General features: G+C 52.3%; 1 protein-coding gene across 2 annotated transcripts in view; it reads right to left on the bottom strand.

Annotated features, from left to right (window-relative positions):
* EPB41L1 (erythrocyte membrane protein band 4.1 like 1) overlaps positions 1–2122 on the bottom strand; it is a 120601-nt gene extending 118479 nt beyond the window's left edge. For both annotated transcript variants that reach the window (XM_052651135.1, XM_052651136.1), the window contains exon 1: positions 2102–2122. The gene's annotated coding sequence lies outside the window, so the exon portion shown is untranslated. The remainder of the gene's footprint in view (positions 1–2101) is intronic.
* Positions 2123–18347: the final 16225 nt, after the last annotated feature.

Genomic DNA, 18347 nt, shown 5'->3' with positions numbered 1-18347 from the left:
AACTCCGCAAGTCTAGTGGCAGAATATGTGCTCACTTGCTCAGTCATGTCTGAACTCTTTACAGCCCCATGGACTGCAGACCAGCAGGCTCCTCTGTCCATGGGATTTTCCAGGCAACAGCACTGGAGTGGGTTGCCATTTCCTTCCCCAGAGGATCTTCCCAACTCAGGGATCGAACCCGAGTCTCCTGCATTGGAGGGCGAGTTCTTTACCACTGAGCCACTAAGGAAGCCCAGAGAATGTCCCCTAACAGGAGTTAAGGGTTAAAGGAGAGGAAGTAGCGTGGTCTGCACTAGGTGGTGGTCCTGTATGTGGGGCTTAGGCCACTAGGGTACCGTTCCCACCAGCCCTCTCACCCTCACCCGGCAGGAGGCAAAGCCAGCAAGGTCCACTGGCTGCTTGTCCTCTGGGTTGGGTCCCCCGAGGCTAGCTGCCATGCACTCCCTGACATCTTGCCCAAGAACACTCACCCAGAGGCCCCTGGACTAGGGCCAGAGCCTGTACTCACCTCCCAGGGTCACCTCAGCTGGAGTCCAGGGAAAGGGTCCAAGAGGCAGTCCACCCCCACCCATAGGAGGAGGGAGGAGCAGGCCCAGGAGGCAGATTCCAGAGGAGGGAAAGGGTGGCAGGGATAGGCCAGAAGAACCTGGGTGGTTCCACTCGTCTCCTGGGGAGCATGGCTAGCATTCAGCCCCCTCCCTTCAGCCTAACCGGGCGAAACTCTCACCAGTTATTAGGTTTAACAATTAACTCTGGTTTCCACTTCAGCAGGAGGCAGTTCCAGCAGAAAGTCCCATCTGGGGTGGGGGGACTTGGAAGGGGATAGAGAGGAAGGGGTTGGAGTGAAACGGAGAAAGAGGTGGTTAGTATAGCCACCCACCTCCTCCTTCCCATCCTACCAGTGTGGGGCCACTAGACGGGGGTTGTGTCAGTTCCATAAGGTCAGGGGCAGTGCCTGGCACATAGTAGGTGCTCAATAAATTAAAAAAAATTATTTATTTGGCTGTGTTGGGTCTTAGTTGCAGCACATGGGATCTTTCTTTGTGGCAGGTGGGCTCTCTAGTTGTGGTAGGCCAGCTTAGCTACCCACTCCCACTACCCCCCTCGCATGTGGGATCTTGGTTCCCCAACCAGGGATTGGACCCACGTCCCTTGCCTAGGAAGGTAGATTCTTAACCACTGGACCACCAGGGAAGTCCCTCAATAAATATTTTTAATTAACAAATAAGCAGGTGAGGTGATAGAGGAGAAGTGTGTGTGTGTGTGTGTGTGTGCATGCGCGCGCGTGTACCTGCACACACGCACGCGCTCAGTCATGTCCGACTCTCTGCGGCCCTATGGACTGTAGTCTGCCAGGCTCCTCTGTCCATGGGATTTTCCAGGCAAGAATACTGGAATAGGTTGCCCTTTCCTCTTCCAGGGGATCTTCCCCACCCAGGATGGAACCCTCATCTCTTGCATCTACTGCTTTGGCAGACAGGTTCTTTACCAATTGAGCCACCCAGGAAGCCCCAAGTGGAGGAAAGCAAAAGTTGACTTGTCCTGGGTCCTTGCTGAGACCAAGCTGGGCTGAGGACCGGGAGGGCAGTCACCCAGAACATGCCAGGAAATGGCTCTGAAGTCCCCCAGCCCTGGCGCTGCCCTTCCGAGCTGTGACCTTTGTAGTGCAATCTTCCCCATAAACAAGGGGTGACGGATAACACTACAGTGTCATGTACAGGGCTACATGGGGCCAGGCCCAAGCTGCTGGTGTGCTCCATGCCGCTGTAACACAGTCATGTCTCTCGCTGCCTGGCAACAGCTTCTTCTTCTCAGGCCACCCCCTGAACTCCCCCACATCCCAATATTCCCCTGGATCCCACCTATGTGGCCTTTTTTTCTTTCCGGGAAGAAGGAAAGCCCGGGATGATGACGGTTCCAGCCCACTCACATCCCACCCACCTGGGATCACACACACACCCTAGCAACGGACTGCTCTCATCTGGCATTCGCTCGTCATTTATACACCCCTCCTTGGGCCCCCTCCTCACCCTCTTCCCCCCATCCCCTAACCCAGACCTACAAAGGACCGTAGCCCACCCCAGGCTGGTGTGGGACTCACTGTGGCCAGTTCCCTGGGCGTTCTTGGGTAGGGGCTCCCCCTTCTGGACCTCTGCTTCTGGTCTGTGTAACGAGGAAGTGAGAGGGGTGGACTAAGAGATTGCTTCCCCTGATATTCAGAGTTTCTGACATTTCTGGGATCAATTTGAGTTTTAACTTCAGACAGACCAGCGTTCAGATCCTGGCCAGGTAAACAGGCAGCCTTGATGTTACGAGACAGACTCTGAGATAGGACTGCAGAGCCCCGGAGCACCAGTTCACCCCGGACTATTCTCAGCTCAAGCCTGGGCAATGGGACAAAGGGCCTCCATGCTCACTGGGCCCTACTACCTCCTCCATAAAGTCCCAACTTTCTTTTCCTGCCCCACCTTTCCAGTCTTCTCTCTGTCGTTCTCAGTAGCAGCATCATGAGTGATCACTCCCCCAGTTTCTTCTTGGTAAGACAAAGTTTGAAGCTCACCCTTCATCTGGGGCATTGACCCTAAGGCCCTTTTTTTTAAAACAATTTTTATTTTAAAAGACAAAAAACATTTGTTTATTTACTTGGCTGTGTCAGGTCCTAGCTTCAGCACATGGGATCCTTCTTGCCTCATTGTGATGCACAGACTCTCTAGCTGTGGCATGTGGAGGCTTAGTTGCTCTATGGCACGTGGGATTTTAGTTCCCCAGCTGGGGATCAAACCTGCGTCCCTTGCATTGCAAGGCAGACTCTTAACCACTGGCTCACCAGAGAAGTGGAGATTCTAGAGTCGCTTCTGCTTCCACTCCACCCTTTCCTGCTTCCTTCTCACAACTCTCCGAGCTCGCGGCCCACTCTCCCATCTTTGGCCTGATACTCGTCTCCTTGATCTCCCCAGGGAATAGCTGTCTCCCTGACTCCCCCTGTCCCCTCCTGCTTCATCCCCTTTCAGCTCTAATGTTGCCTACAGCATGGAGTCTACACTGAACACTCACACCTCAACTCTCCCAGCCGTGTCTCTCTCAGACACTGCTTCCCGGAAGACAGTCTTACCAGCCCTGCTACAGGACCTTAAGACCCTACAGACCAAGGACCCCTTGCAATGACTTTTCTCTGTCCCTCACCCTTGCTCCCTAGCATGGTGAGAACACAGCGTCTACCTGCTGAAACAGCAAGGGTAATAACCATTAGCTGAAAAATAATGAATTATAATCGCTTATTAAGGGACTTCCCAGGTGGTCCAGTGGCTAAGACACCATGCTCCCAAAGCAGGGGGTCCTGGTTCGATCCTTGATTAGGAACTAGATCCCACATGTCGAAACGAAAAGTTCACACGCTGAAACCAAAGATCCCACGTGCCACAACTAAGACCCAGTGGAGCCAAATAAATAAATATATATTTTTTAATTGTTTACTGACCATTTAGTCTTTACAATGCTCGGATCTCAGCATTTAACACACGTCTTTTCAGTTAAGTCTCTCAAGCCCCATTGTCATTCCTGCTCCTTTGTTTTAAACTGAGGAAACTGAGGTTCAGAGAGGTGAAATGATTTGTTCGAGACCACGTGGCCAGGAAATGGCAGAGTCAAGACTGGAATTTCAGTTCTTATCCACTGCCCTACTTGGCCTCCCTCCAATCCACACATAAAAGAGGGGGTAAGTGAGAAGTTGTGACTCGACAGTGCTGAGGTCGTGGGGGCTCCAGAGAAACCAGTCCTTCCCCAGCGCCAGAGGCAGACTCGGTAAATAAAACTGCATAACCTTCTATTAAGCACCTGCTCTGTGCAAAGCTCTGTGCTAGGTGCTGGCTGCACAGAAGGTTACATGAGCGATCTGGTGCTCACAATCTAGCACGAGAGACAAGCCACGTGCCAGGATAAATCAAAGAGCAAGCAGAACTTGTCCCCAGAGGGGAACAGATAAGGTACTACAGAGGGGGGAAAGACAGATGTCACTGTGGGGGTGGGGATGAGAGGGCTCACAAGGCTTTGGGGGACAGAGGTTAGCATCTGAGCTGAGCCTGGACAAGGCAGGCAGGATTTCAGCAGTGACTAGGGAGGGAGGTGGGTGGCATTCCTGGCAGAGATGAACCCAGGATGTTGGGGCAAAGACACGGGTAAGCACTGGCTGTGTCCCAGGAGCCACAGCAGATCCCCTCTACCAGCTCCTCCCCTTGGCACTGGGCCCAGGCGTCCGGCCCTGAAGAGAGGTCACCATGAGTGTCCCCAGACTCACAGGCACCTGGTTGAATCTGATGAGTGGGCATGGACAGGAAGAAAGGGCTGGGTGCCTGGACACATGGTCTGACAAGACGGGCTCAAGGGGCTAGAATCCAGGCTCTGCGTAGAAGCTCTGAAGATGGGAGATGCTGAAGGGAGGAGGTGGTCCTATCAGAAGTGGGTGAAGCTGGGGAGGCAGCGAGGAAAGGGACAAAGAATGTGAAGTGGACAGCAGAAGGCCTGGCTTCTAGAACCACAGATCAAAGCTGCATGAGACCTGGGGCTTATCCTGCCCAGACCTCACTTTACAGCTGGGAAAACTGAGGCCCTGATAGCGGAAGAGCCGGGTTCGCAGTCCCCGAGCATCTTCAGAGCAAAACCAGCCATGTGCTGAGAGGAGGGAGAAATCTGACTTCAACACCCCCCTCTGCCATGACCTCCTAGTGACCTTTCTCCAGTCCTTAGGCTCCCACTCAGTACAACAATCCTTGTCTCGGCAGTTCTAAACTTTTATGGGTCGTGACTCAAAGACTCACATGGTGCCTAGGGGTCCTTTCTGGAGAACAAAGAACACTCTGAGAATTGTGCATGCTATTTCAGAAGTTCACAAACATCTGAGACCAGTGTTCTCTGAGGACAATCTGAGAACCCTCCGTGTCCCAGTCACCTCAACTGGAACCGATTAAAACGGGCTGATTCCAGGGCCCCAGCACAGGGTGCTGAGTCACAGTGATTTTTAGCTGTCTCACCTATTGAATGTAGAGAGGGCTCCAGAGCTAGAAGTTTTAAAGCCACTGCTCATTAATCAAAGTCCCCTCTGGTTGAGCCACCTGCTCAAGCTGACCACGGTCAAGGTCAAGGTTATGGTGGGGATGGGTGGAGGCCCAGCAAGTGGATTGAAGCTGGCCAGATTCTGAAGTGACCTTCTGAGATCAGCAGCCCTGCCTGGGAGGCAGTCTGGACTCCTGGGCTGAACTTGAGCTGAGAGGAAGGTTTCTATCAATTTCAGCCAAAAGGCTCTTTTCCTCTCTCCAGACTCTCACTCTGGCCCTCGGCCTGGTCTGTCTTCCTTCCTTTTCCTTTTGAGAACAAGTGTGCTTTCCTGGCTTCAGCCTCTGCCTCTCTCCCCTCCATCACTGAGGCTGATAGAGGACCTCCAAGCCCCCAAGCACTCTTCCAAGCTTTGAAAGATGATAAGCTTATTTAACTGGGACACTCTGGGCAATCCATGAAAAACTAAGAAAACCAGTGACAAAACAACATCTAAAGAAAAAGCCAGGACTTCTCTGGCGATCCAGTGGTTAAGACTCCACCTTCCAGTGCAAGGGGTGTGGGGTGTGGGTTTGATCCCTGATTGGGGAATGTAGGTCCCACATGCCTCAGGGTATGGTCTAAAAATTTTTTAAATAAATAAAATGAAGTCTGGATTTTTTTCAATAGTTAATAAATATATAAATAAAAAGCCAAATGCCTTCAGTCCTACCCTGTCACCTGCCCCTGACTCGGCATTTCTCCTGCAGGTGGGCAGCTGCCTAGAACCAGAGGCCGAGCACCTATAGGAAGGCTGGTCTCTGATGGGGTAACAGCAAAACCTTGAGAGGAAGCCTGGGGTGGAATCCACAGTCTCTATTCTCCAGATTCGAGCAAGTGTGCATCCCTCTGCGGACACCTAAGTATCCTCCAAGGCTCCATCAGGGCAGTATAGGAAACGTTCAAGAGCACCCGTGGGCTTTGGATAGATCTGGATTGAAATCCCAGCTGTGCCACTTGCTGGCTGAGGACTGGGTAGGACTTGGGCAAGTTATTAGCCTCCTTTAATAAAATGGGATCGTAATCCCTGCCTCACTGGGTAGCTGCGAGGATTAAAAGACATAAGGCGCATAAAGCGCTTAGCACGGGGCCTGGCACCTGGTGAGCCAATAAACGTAAGCACTTGTTTATCAGTCACCAGCCCAGCCTCTAATGAGGAAGACTCTAAGCTTTCTAATTCTTAGGTCGCCTCAAGCAACCCCCAAGCCAGCCACCAGAACTGGGTCTTTATCTTCAGACCTTTAATCTGGAGAGATGATGGGGAGAGAGAAAGCAGGAGGGAAGAAGGCAGGAGAAGGGAGTGAGAAGGAATTGAGAAGAGGGAGGAGGAAGGGAAAGGACAGTTGAGGCTGAGGAGGGGCCTGGCTTACCAGCTTGGGGGAAGGAATATGACTTTGGTGAAACTGCCAAAACAGGATAAGCCTTCTCTTCTTTCCAGAGCCTTCCCCAGGCTGGCCAAGGCAAGGCTGAGAGGTACACAGCCTCCTGAGAAGCACTGCCCCGGCTGTCAGTAGGGACACTGAAGCCTTGGGTTACCTCCACTCTCTGGCTCCCCACGAGGCTGCTGCCTGCCCATGGCGTGCGGCCTCCACCCCCAGAGCAGGCAGAGAGCAAAATGACCTGTCCATTGAGCCTGCGTGGAGGCAGCGCTCGTCCACTCAGGACTCAGGGACCCCCTTGCTGGGGAATCTGATCCTAACTGAGCAGGACTCTCCCCGCTGGGTCCCCAAATCTGGGCCTTGTGTCATCCTCTCTCCAGGCCACCACCTGCGCCAAGGTCCTGCTTCTGGGGCTAAAGTTGCAGCCAGGGAAAAAGGACCATTCAGACTCTAAACAGGAACCACAAACAGGGTGTTCCAATTGCCCCTGACCAGCTGTTGACCTTCAGGGGTCTCACTTCCCTCAGAATCTGCTTCCCTCCTCTGGCTAATGAGGGCAATGGAGGACTAGCATCTCTAAGGTTCTCCTGACTCTGACAGAGCTCTCCTGCTGGCAGGACGCCTGGGAGCATAAAGGGGCAACGAGGACTTGCCTCAGAAGAAGAGTGGGCTGGGCTGGGCTCTGCTGAGAGTGCCGTGGATGTGGCAATGGCCAAGGGTTATCACGGAGATGATGATTATCATTAAAAATCACAGCCACGAACTCAGAAGCAATTTACAAAGAGCTTTCTCATTATCCCCTGGGGTTCACAATCTGGTGAGGTAGGTAGACCTGGATGACGACTATTCATGTTTAGCAGATGAGGACAGTGACGCAATATTTAGGTGATTTGTCCAGGCTACTAAGTGCAGAGAAAGGGGAGCCAAAGAGGAAGTAATAATTCCTGGGTGCCTGCTGTGTGCCACCTCACCAGGCTCACTCACAGCTGTTGTCCTTGGTTTTATTTTGTCAGTATATTTTAATTAATTTATTTATTTGACAGCACTGTGCCCTTGTTACAGCACACAAGATCTTTAGTTTCGGCATGTGGACTCTTAGTTGTAGCCTGTGGGATCTTAGTGCCCTGACCAGGGATTGAACCCAGGCCCCCTGCATTGGGAACTCAGAGTCTTAGCATTGGACCACCAGGGAAGTCCCCACATTTGTTACCTTGACCACGTCTCACTACCACAACCCAGCAATCCAGCTGCTACTGTTCCCATTTCAGAGAAGATGACACTGAGGCTGAGAAAAAGCATCATGGCTATTCCATGGCAAAGCCTGGATTTGGACCTGGGCTTGCGGGACCCCAAGGCCTGCACTCTTTTCCATCTTCCTGTATGTACTGGGTTGAATAGTGTCCGCCCTCAAATTCATGTCTTCAAAGAAGCTCAGAATGTGGCCTTGTTTGGAAACAGAGTCTTTGCAGATGCAATTAGTTAAAATAAAATGAGGTCATGCTGGCACTAAGCCCAACATGACTGATGTCCTTAGAAGAGGAGATGACACAGAGACACACCGGGAGGAAGGGGAGAAAGCCACGTGACAACAGAGGCAGGTGCAGCTGCAAGCCAGGGAGCTCCACGGATTGCTGGCCACCACCAGAAGTTAGGAGGGGGCACTGAACAGACCCCCTGCTCAGAGCTTTCAGATGAAACCAACATAGCCGACACCTTGCTTTCTGACTTCTAGTTCCACACTGCCAGAGAAAACATTTCTGCTTTTTTAAGCCACCCAGATTGTGGTATTTCATGAAGCAGCCCTAAGAAATTAATACATGGTGAGTCCATTGAGCAGCAGACCTGGAATTCTTAAATTCCAGTTTTCAGATTCCCACTAGGCAGCCTTGGAAGTGAATGGAGGCCTGGGGTCCTGGGAGGAGTCATTCTCATCTCTACTTCACCACTCTGGTTCAGGCTGACCTGAAGTCTCCATCCACCAGGGTTGTTCTGTGTTCCGGGTCTCTATCCACCCCACCAGGCCCTTCCATCATGCAAATAAGCACCCTGTGAGCCCCAGGTGAACGATCCTCCCCCTCCACCCAAGCCAACCTCTCCCACCACCTGGAGAGCTGTGGTTTTGAAATGCAAATCTGATCCTTCCTGGCTAGCTTAGTCTTCTTCCCTAACTCCACCAGCACCTGCAGGACTCAAGCTCTTCAGCCCCAGCCAGATCTGGCCTCAAATGTCCTCTTTATCTCCAGCCACTCACTGCACCTGTTCCCACCACTCACCACCTTCTGCTCCAACCACACAGAACTCTTTGTATTTCCCTTAACAAGTCACAGTGCCTTTGCATGAGCTGCTCCAGCTACCTGGAAAATAAAATCTAGCCCAAACACTGCCTTTTCCTCCATGAACAGCCATACCCTGACACCCTGGACATTGTACCATGGCATTGCACATTGCCCCACATACCCAGCCTGGGAACATGCTGCATTCATTTCTGTCTCTGTAGGCCTAGGGCCCAGTACAAAGGCATTCAAGAATGTTGAACTGTTTGGACTTCCCTGGTGGTCCAGTGGTTAAGAATCCGCCTTCCAAAAGCAGGGGAGGCAGGTTCGATCCCTAGTCGGGAAACTAAGATCCCATATACCATCGCAGAGCAACTAAGCCAGCACTCTGCCACTACTGAAGCCCACTCACTCTGAAGCCCCCAGGCCATAACTACAGAGTTTGTGCACCATAATGAAAGATCCCATAGAACGCAACAATGATCCTGCATACTGCAAAAAAGTCCCAATACAAATTAATAGGTTAATGGATTTTTAAATAAAAGAATGTATATTCCTTCATTTTATTCTCAGAACCCAATACTATTATTGATCCTATTTTACAGGTGAGGAAATGAAGAGATGAAGTCACTTGCCCAAGTCTACTCAACTAGTATGTGGCAAAGACAGTGCTATACTCTAATGCCAGTGCTAACAACCAATGCTAGGTATACCATCCATCCTAATACCCTCATTTCACAGAAGAGGAAACAAACAAGAAAGGAGAAGTGACTTGCTCACAGTCATGTAATAAGACATGGACCTAGATCTTTAGATCACGTATTCAGCATTCCTCTTGTCATTCTTGAAGGAACTTAACCCAGGAGGACACAGAAAACTGTGTCTTCTGAAGAGTTTTGTCCCGCCTCCCCTAAAGCAGAGCCCAGCATGGACCTGGGCACGCATTAAGGTCTCAAATCTATGGTGACATAGCAGTGAAAAATAAGATATATAAATCTACTTCAAAAAAAAAGTCTGAGGCCTGCTCAGATATTAGCAGATCAGGGCTTGAGAGGACACTTTGGGTGCCATTTAATATGAGCACCGCAAGTTCAGTTGCTCAGTTGTGTCCTGCTCTTTGTGACCCCATGGACTGTTGCCTACCAGGCTCCTCTGTCCATGGGATTTTCCAGGCAAGAATGCCAGACTGGGTTTGCATGCCCTCCTCCAGGGGGTCTTCTCGACCCAGGGATCGAGTCCACGTCTCCTGTGTCTCCTGCACTGGCAGGCAGATTCTTTACCACTGAGTCACCTGGGAAGCCCCAAGTATCATTTAGTACCGTCTTCCATTTTATAAAGTCATCCATTCAACAAATTTATCGAACACGAATCGTAAGCCAAACACTGTGTGGGATACTAGAAGGACTGAGAAGCAGGTTCCTGCCCAGATGGCATCACAATTCAGCGAGGGGAGACAGACAGCCAACTAACAAGTTCAAGTATAATTACAAACTCTCACAAGCGCTATGAAATACAGGAAGCTGTAAGAATGTAAAACAGGAAAAACTGACTTGTCTTAGGGAGTTGCTGGGTGAAGGCTCCCCCGAGAAAGTGGTTTTTGAGCTGAAATCTCAAGAGTGGGAGTTAACCAAGACAAGCAGCAGAGGAAGGGTGTGGTAGATGGAGGGAACAGCAAGTGCAAAATCCCAAAGGCATATGAGCTCCTGGCGCCTGGATAAACTAAAGGAAGGCCAGACTGATGGTTTCTAGGGAGGTGGGCAGGGACTTAGTCTTGCAGGTCTTGTAGATCAGCATAAGAAGTGGAGAAACGAAGCAGAGCAGGGAAAATCCCTTACACAGAACCTGGCCCAGAGCAGACACTGTCAATGAGTCATTGCATTATTTGGTGAAGGAGCAATTTGTCCAAGATCACAATTATGGGTGTCAGCTATTTCAGGAAGGGGGCAGGAAATGCTTTCCAGGGGTTTCCTCCTCTAGGAGGTTCCAGCTCCCTATCTGCACCTCTCTTGAGCTCTAGTGTGCATCAGAATTACCTGTGTTTGTTAAAACATGGACTGCTGGGCACCACCCTGAGAGTTATTGATTCTGCATATCTGGTGGGAACCCCAAGAATGTCTAACAAGATCCTAGGTCACCCTGCTGCTGCTTCTGGTCGGGTGACCATACTCTGAGGATCACTGCTCTAGACTGGAATATATGAGGGCAAGGGGGAGCAGTGAGTGAAACCCATGGCCAGGATATTTGGAGGATGTGTTGTGCTCAGTCGTGTCCGACTGTCTGCAACCCCATGGACAATAGCCCACCAGGCTCTTCTCTCCATGGGATTCTCCAAGCAAGAATACTGCAGTGGGTTGCCATTTCCTCCTCCAGGGGATCTTCCCTACCCAGGGATCGAACCTGTGTCTCCTGCATTGGCAGGCAGGTTCTTTACCCCTAGCGCCACCTGGGAGGCCCCCATGTAGGGGCTGGAAAGGTAGATTCCTAAATGTGAGTAACAGTGAGACAAACTCTAGCACTCTGAGGAAGGGAAGGGGCCTTAAAGTCCCAGAATCCAGCCTAATAGCTGCTCAGCTAGGGAAACTGAGGCTTAGGGGGTTTAGACTCTTATATAAGAGAAGCTCAAAAAAATCTGTCGAGTGAGTAGCTAAGTACATGAAAGGTTTGACCAAAGTCAAAAGGAGACCCCTGCATCAAATTCCAGGCTCCTGAGCTGCAGACCAGCCTTTCCTGCCCTGGGAAAGAGATTTGGGAAAGACAAGAGCAGGCTCAGCTTACCCCCAACTTCTGCTGACTTGGTGGGGAAACATTTTTAAAATTGCAGAAATCTGCTGTTGGCCCAATCCTATTACCTAGCCACCCTCCTTCTTTTCTCATTGCCAGCTCACTCCCTTTATACTTCAAATCCTGTGTACTTTATCTTGGCAAGCTGAGCAGCAGAGGGGGAGGTCAGGTTCCAGGGAAGAACTAGAAGTGAAGGGTGAATTCTTACACTTGGATAGCCTTCTTCCAGAACACTTCCTTCCTCTTGGAAGGGTCTCCATTTCTATCCTCCTAGCTAGTCTAATCTCATTCTACCTACATTTCAGTACCAGCATCTGAAACCAGCAAAGCCAGAGGCTTAATTTCCAAACCACCTTTTCACCCAGTTTTTCTAAAACAGGGTGGCCTGGACAGAATTTTTCTATCCTCTTCCATTTGGCAGCAAAACGCCACTTCTCTTGCAAACCCACATGCACAGACTCACTAACACACAAAAACAGCTATGTGTACATAGAAACAAATATAGGAAAGCTCATGGAAAAACACATACACATAGATATCAAGAGATGCCTCATTCGCTGTTCACTGATGAAATACACCTGTGCCTTCAAACGCACAAGAAACACACAGAGAGAACACGCACACAGGCACACATTTCCAAATGCCTGCGCTGCACCAACTGATGGAGAAAGGAGTAAGACACACCCAGAGACCTCTCTCGGAGTAGCTATCTCCTGAGGGGGGCTTCCTTGGAGTTGGGGCACTGGCCCTTTAAGAGAGTGGATCTCCCTCCTCCCCTCAGGGCACCTAAGGTGCGGCTCTACCCCGGAGAGCAGGGAGGGGCGTGGGTGGGTGTGTGGCAGACCTGGTAGGGCCCGGTTTGCCTCTGGGCGACAGTCCCAGCGCCACGACAGGAAATGGATCCCCGAACCGACAGGGTCACCAACCTAGGGACCGCTGTCGCCACGGCCACCCGCACACACACACCCCCGGGCTCCAGGCAGGACACGCCCTCCGCTCCGGCTCGGCCGGGCGCGCCGGCTCCGCTGTCACCCCGGCTCCCTCCGGCTCCCCCGGGCGTGGCCGCCCACCTGCCGGCAGGGAGTCTCGGCCCCGGGGGCACCCTCCCACCGCCGCCGCCGCCCTCTGCCCAGGCCAGGTGCCTGGTTCCCGGCGACGGCGGCGCCTCAGCAGCCGCCCCCACCCCTTTCCTCCCGGCTGTGTGCAGACAAAGCCGCGCACACGCACACCGGGGCTACGCGGGGCTACGCGGGTGCACACCCGCCCTCACACGCGCACACACGGGGACTCACACTGGCGCGCGCGCACACACACGCACACCGCCACAGGTTCCAGCCACCGGCGAAGCCATCGGCACACACCCTCATCCAAATGTACACACACTCAGTTACACATTCAGACACACCCTCTCATAGACACATTCACCCCCAGACACACGCACACACACACACCACCCGGACGCGCGGAGACACAGGGCACACACCCTCTCACACACGCACGCGCACACACCGATCATCCACTTGCACGGACCCACGGGCACACGCGCGCTCACACCCCACACACATCCGGCGACGAAGACCCCGACACACACACATACGGGCGCCAGTACTGAGACGCACAAACCGAGGCCCGGGTCCCCCCAACCCCGCGCCCCGCCGCCCGCCTCCGTGGTGTCCACCCCGCCTCTGGAGCCTGCCAACCCGCCTGTCAGTGCTCCAGGACCGGGAATCGCGCTCGGAGCCCTCGGCGATTCCCCTCCCCACGCCCACCAGCCCAGAAGCGGCGGGGGTCCCCGGGGCCCCAAGTAGGCGGGGAGAGTGGCTAACCTGGCTGCGGCGGCGCGGCTTCCGGGCGCTGTCTGTCCTCGGTCGGTGTGTCCGGCGGCCGCCCGGCGGGCTCCGAGGCGCACTGGAGCTGCGCACAAACGCCCCGCTCGCTCGCTGGCTCGCCCGCTCCCTCCCTCCCTCCCGCGGCGCAGCCCCCTCCCCGCCCGCCCCCCTCGCCCGGGCTCCCCGCTCCGCCCCGCCCCGGCCGGCTCCCCGCGACGAAGCGCCGGCGATCCCGGCCGCCACGGGCGAACGAGCGAGCGAGCAGCGGGAGGAGCGCCGCCGCGCGAGCTGCCCGAGCTGCCCGAGCCGGGGCCGCGCGTCGGGAGGAGCCGCGCCGGCCCCCGGGGAGGGGAGCAAGGGAGGGAGCTAAGCCCCGCGAGCCCGCCTGGCGCTGCTGGCCCGCCGCCCGCTTCCCCACGTGGGCCGGGCGCCTATCTGTGTCGCCGCGGAGCACAGAGGCCAGGGCGAGTGGCGGGGAGACCCCGAGGAGACCCCACCCAGGGCCCCCGCGCCCTCCGCGTCCCAGCCTGGTGGGCTCGGGCCCCGCCCCCTGCCTCCTCCCGGTCCCCGCCAGCGCCGACCTTGGTTTTCCCTGGCTAAGACGCCTCGGCTCTCGGCCCAATGCCGGGGTCTAACCCCACAGCCCCGGCGCCCAGCTAGCCGGCCGGGTCTACCTCCAGCCCCGACCTGGCCGACGCCCACCCGCCTCCCAGCCTCCCTCCCATTGTTCCCGCGACCCGAGCTCGAGGAAGAGCGCGCCGCTCATTCGGGGATGGGCTCAGCCCAGGTGGCAGTACCTCCGAACCCTGGCAGGGGTAGGGGTGCTTTCCAAGGGCTGGCCCCTGTCTCGGGGCGCCAACACCCACCCTCCACAATCTCAGACACACCCAAAGTAAAGAGCTTTTCTAAATTAGAGTTTAAATCACCACCGCCCTTAGAGGTGCCCCGTCAGGTCCTACTTTGAGTACAGACTGAGGCTTGGGGGGAGGAACTAACCTAAGTTCAGCAAGCTGGAGACAGCAGCGAGGAGAAGGCAGGGAACCCATTTGGGATCCACATTCCACAGAATAAACAGGGGATTCCTGCCCAGAACTCCTGGGATAGGGGCAGGCCCTCCAGAAGTACAGGTAATAATGAGCCTGACCTCCTTGGTTAGATACGACTTAAAGCACAGAAATGTGGAAGAAGCCGCACTTTCAGAGGCTTTACTGGACGAAAAGGCCTACTAAGTGCAGGAAGTCGCATCTACTTTGTCTCACTTAGCCCTGTCTGTGGTGCTGTGAGGCAGCTGTGATGATCATTTCTTCATTTTATAGATGAAAGCTTGTCCTAGGTCTCTCTAGCAGAACAGAACCAAGATGAAGCCTAACAGTTATTGGAGTTCCTCACTGCAGTAACCACTCCAGCAGAGATAGGAAGTGCCAGGTGAGCAGCCAAGAACATAAGAAATCAAGGAGGGCAGGCTTCATTTGGGCCTGAAAAGTCATCCACAAACTAAAAGAGGACAGAAGTGAGGCCCTGAGACCCCAAAGCAGGACTGAGCATGAGAAATAATAGTTAATATTACATTAATTACTATATGCCAGGAGCTATTCTAAGAGCTTTACTTGCACTAACTCATTTAATCCCATAACAACATGGTGGGATGGAGGTTCTTAGGAAACTGAAACACGAAGATATTATATAGTCTATAAAGTGGCAGAGAGGACGTCCCTGGTGGTCCAATGATTAAGAATCTGCCTTTGAATGCAGGGGACACTGGTTCAATCCCTGGTCCTAGAAGATTCCACATGCTGCAGGGCAACTGAGTCCACGTGCAGCCACTAGAGAGCCCCCAACAAAGACCCAGTGCAGCCAAAAAATAATAATAAAAACAAATGAATAAATATTTTCTTAAATAAACAAAGTGGCAGAATCAGGATCCAAACCCAGGAAGCTGATTCTCAAGCCTGCACTTAGCTACTATAGGCCAGAAAGAAGCAACCCTGAATGCAAGGTGAAGGCATTTGAATTCCTAGCAGGACTCTTTACTTGCCATTGTCTGTCTCGTGTGTACCAGGTGCCCGGCACACAGGGCCTGGTATATAGGCCTCATGGGTTAAACTACTGCCTGAGTGACCCTGCAGTGCAGAGGGCCATGTGCGGTGCTCTGGTGCAGCTCTGGTCCACTGGACATTTTTATCAGTGGTTTTAAATGAAGCAGAGGAAGGCATGAAACGCTCATCAAATCTACAGCTGTCATAAAGTTGGGAGGGCCCACAAACACTCCGGAAACCAAAATGAGTTTCCAAAAGATCTCAGCAGCTGAGCTGGAACTAACAAGATGAAGTAAGTGCCACCAGGGATAAATGTAAATACCTGCCCTTCAGTCCAAATCAGAGCAGTCTCATATAACTTTTGGTGATGATGGAAATGTCCTAAATAGGTATTGTCTGAGTTAGTAGCCACTAGACAATTGTGGTGGTTGAGCCCTTGAAATGTGACTCCTACAAACGAGAAACTAAAATCTTAATTTCAATTAGTGTTGATTTTTTTTTTCTTTTTAAGTACTTTAAATGTAAATTGTCACATGGGGCCAGTGGCTGCCATGTTGGACCAGTGCCCAAAATACAGGGTAGAAGGAATCTAGATTAAGAGCAGTTTCAGTGACAATGACTTACAGGTTTGAGTTGACCTCAAGTTCAACAATATGTGGCTGCAAAAAAAAGAAAAAGAAAAAAGAAGGAAGGGAGGGTAGGAGGAAAGAAAAAAGGAAGGAAGAGGAGGAGAGTGAACATGATACACTGTATCAACAGAAACAGAAGGTTAGACCTCTGTGGTTCTAATTCAGCCTCTGTTAGAGACTCTGGGCTGATTTGGGCTGATCACAAATGGGCTACAGAGCTCAGCTCCAGGCCTACGTTCCGAAGGGTACACTGTCACACCAGAGCATGTCTAGAAGAGACCAGAATGCTGAAACCCGGATGCCATGTTCTGTGGCAAATTAAATAAATACCCTGGGGAAGGGAAAGCACAGGAGGATATAGAGGCTGTCTCCAAACATCTAAAGGGCTGTCCTATAGAAAGGGGATTTGATCGGTTTCTTATTTTTTAGGCCTAATAAACAAAACAAAAAACTCTGTGAAGCCCTGAGCCCTACTCTCTGACGGAAGGATCCATGTCCAATTTCTCTTTCTTGTTCCCCTCAGCACCTAATCCCCCCAGGACCTGGCTCATATCAAACACTGACTACAATTTGCTGGCAAATGGATGTGAAAGAATTCCACTCAGCTTCAGTGGGTGGACATCCAGGAGGAGAATTTCAGCTTATTATAAAGAACTCTAACAGTCAACAGGGGTAAAGAATCTGCCTGCCAATGCAAGAGTGCATGCCTGCATACTTGGTCGCTTCAGTCATGTCTGACTCTTTGAGACCCTATGGACTGTAGCCCACCACACTCCTCTGTCCATGGGATTTTGCAGGCAAGAAAACTGGAGTGGGTTGCCATGCCCTCCTCTAAGGGATCTTCCCAGACCAGGGATTGAACTCCTGTCTCCTGCGTCTCCTGCCTTGCAGGCAGATTCTTTACCGCTGAGCCACCAGGGAAGCTCCAATGCAGGAGACACAGGTACAATTTCTGGATCTGGAGTCAATAAATGTATTCAAACAAAGATTGGATCTTCAGTTAGAGGTTGAACCAGGAACCAGATAACTCTTCAAGCTGAAAAATGAGTAAGTTCTATTAGGAGCGAACAGACAAAATCAAGGCTGTGCTTCCAGACAGTCACCAGGCTGAACATATAGAACAAATTGATAGGAAGGCACTAGAGGCAGGAAGGACCAGTTAGGGACCACTGCAGTGGTCCAGAAGATTAGAGAATAGGTGGGGTGGCAGTGGGAAAAGAAAGCCTAGGGCTGGTGTGTGGTGACAGGAGCGCTGGCCCTGGGCTGGAAGTCAGGAGCTACAGGTTTCAGTCCTACCTCTGCCATGAACTTTTTGTGGGGTGACTTCACTTTCACTTTTCACCTTTCCTGCATTGGAGAAGGAAATGGCAATCCACTCCAGTGTTCTTGCCTGGAGAATCCCAGGGACGGGGGAGCCTGGTGGGCTGCCGTCTCTGGAGTTGCACAGAGTCGGACACAACTGAAGCGATTTAGCAGCAGCAGCAGCAGCAGGGTAAACCCTTCCCTTCTCTGGACTTCAGTTTCCCCATCTGTGAAATGCAGAATAATCACCAAGTCCCTGCTAACTCTGGATTCTTCATATAATCTATATATTTTTTAAATTTATTTAACTGGTCTCAGTTGCAGCATGTCACTTCTTTATGGCTTTAGGGCTTCTCGAGTTGCAGCACATGGGCTCTCTGGTTGTGGTGCCCAGGCTTAGTTGCCCCACGGCATGTGGGATCTTAGCTCCCCGATCAGAGATCGAACTCAGGTCCCCTGCATTGGAAGGCGGATTCTTCCCCCCCCCTCCCCCCCAGGGAAGTCCCAGGATAGCTTTATTTATTAATTTTTGTTTGCTTGTTTATTTGGTTGCTCTGGGTCTTCGTTGCTGAGCACAGACTTTCTCTAGTTGTGGCCAGCGGGGTCTACTCTTCATTGTGGTTTACGGGCTTCTCATTGCAGTGGCTTCTCTTATTGCGGAGCACAGGCTCCAGGCACACGGGCTCCACAGCATGTAGAATCTTCCCAGACCAGGGATCAAACCCATGTCCCCATGGCAGGCAGATTCTTATCCACTGTACTACCAGGGAAGTCCCTAACTCTAGATTCTGTTTCTGGGAAAGAGATTATGAAGGATGCTTCAGAGTAACAGTACCACCAGTCTCATACAATCATTATTATTACAAAGGCTGCCCCCGTAAGATTTGATGACTAGATTGGCAGGAAGGCACCATAACGAGTCAATGGACTGTAGGTGTGTGTGGTGGGGCTGGGGTGGACAGGGGACAAGGACATCTGATCTTTGGGGTGGGTCAGCTAACCTCCCTACTCCTCCCCCTTGGGAGGAGAT

Source organism: Budorcas taxicolor, chromosome 13 (assembly GCF_023091745.1).
Source record: "Budorcas taxicolor isolate Tak-1 chromosome 13, Takin1.1, whole genome shotgun sequence".
Lineage (NCBI taxonomy): Eukaryota > Metazoa > Chordata > Mammalia > Artiodactyla > Bovidae > Budorcas > Budorcas taxicolor.
Note: the sequence above shows the minus strand (reverse complement) of the source record. Positions and strands in the feature narration are given on the sequence as shown.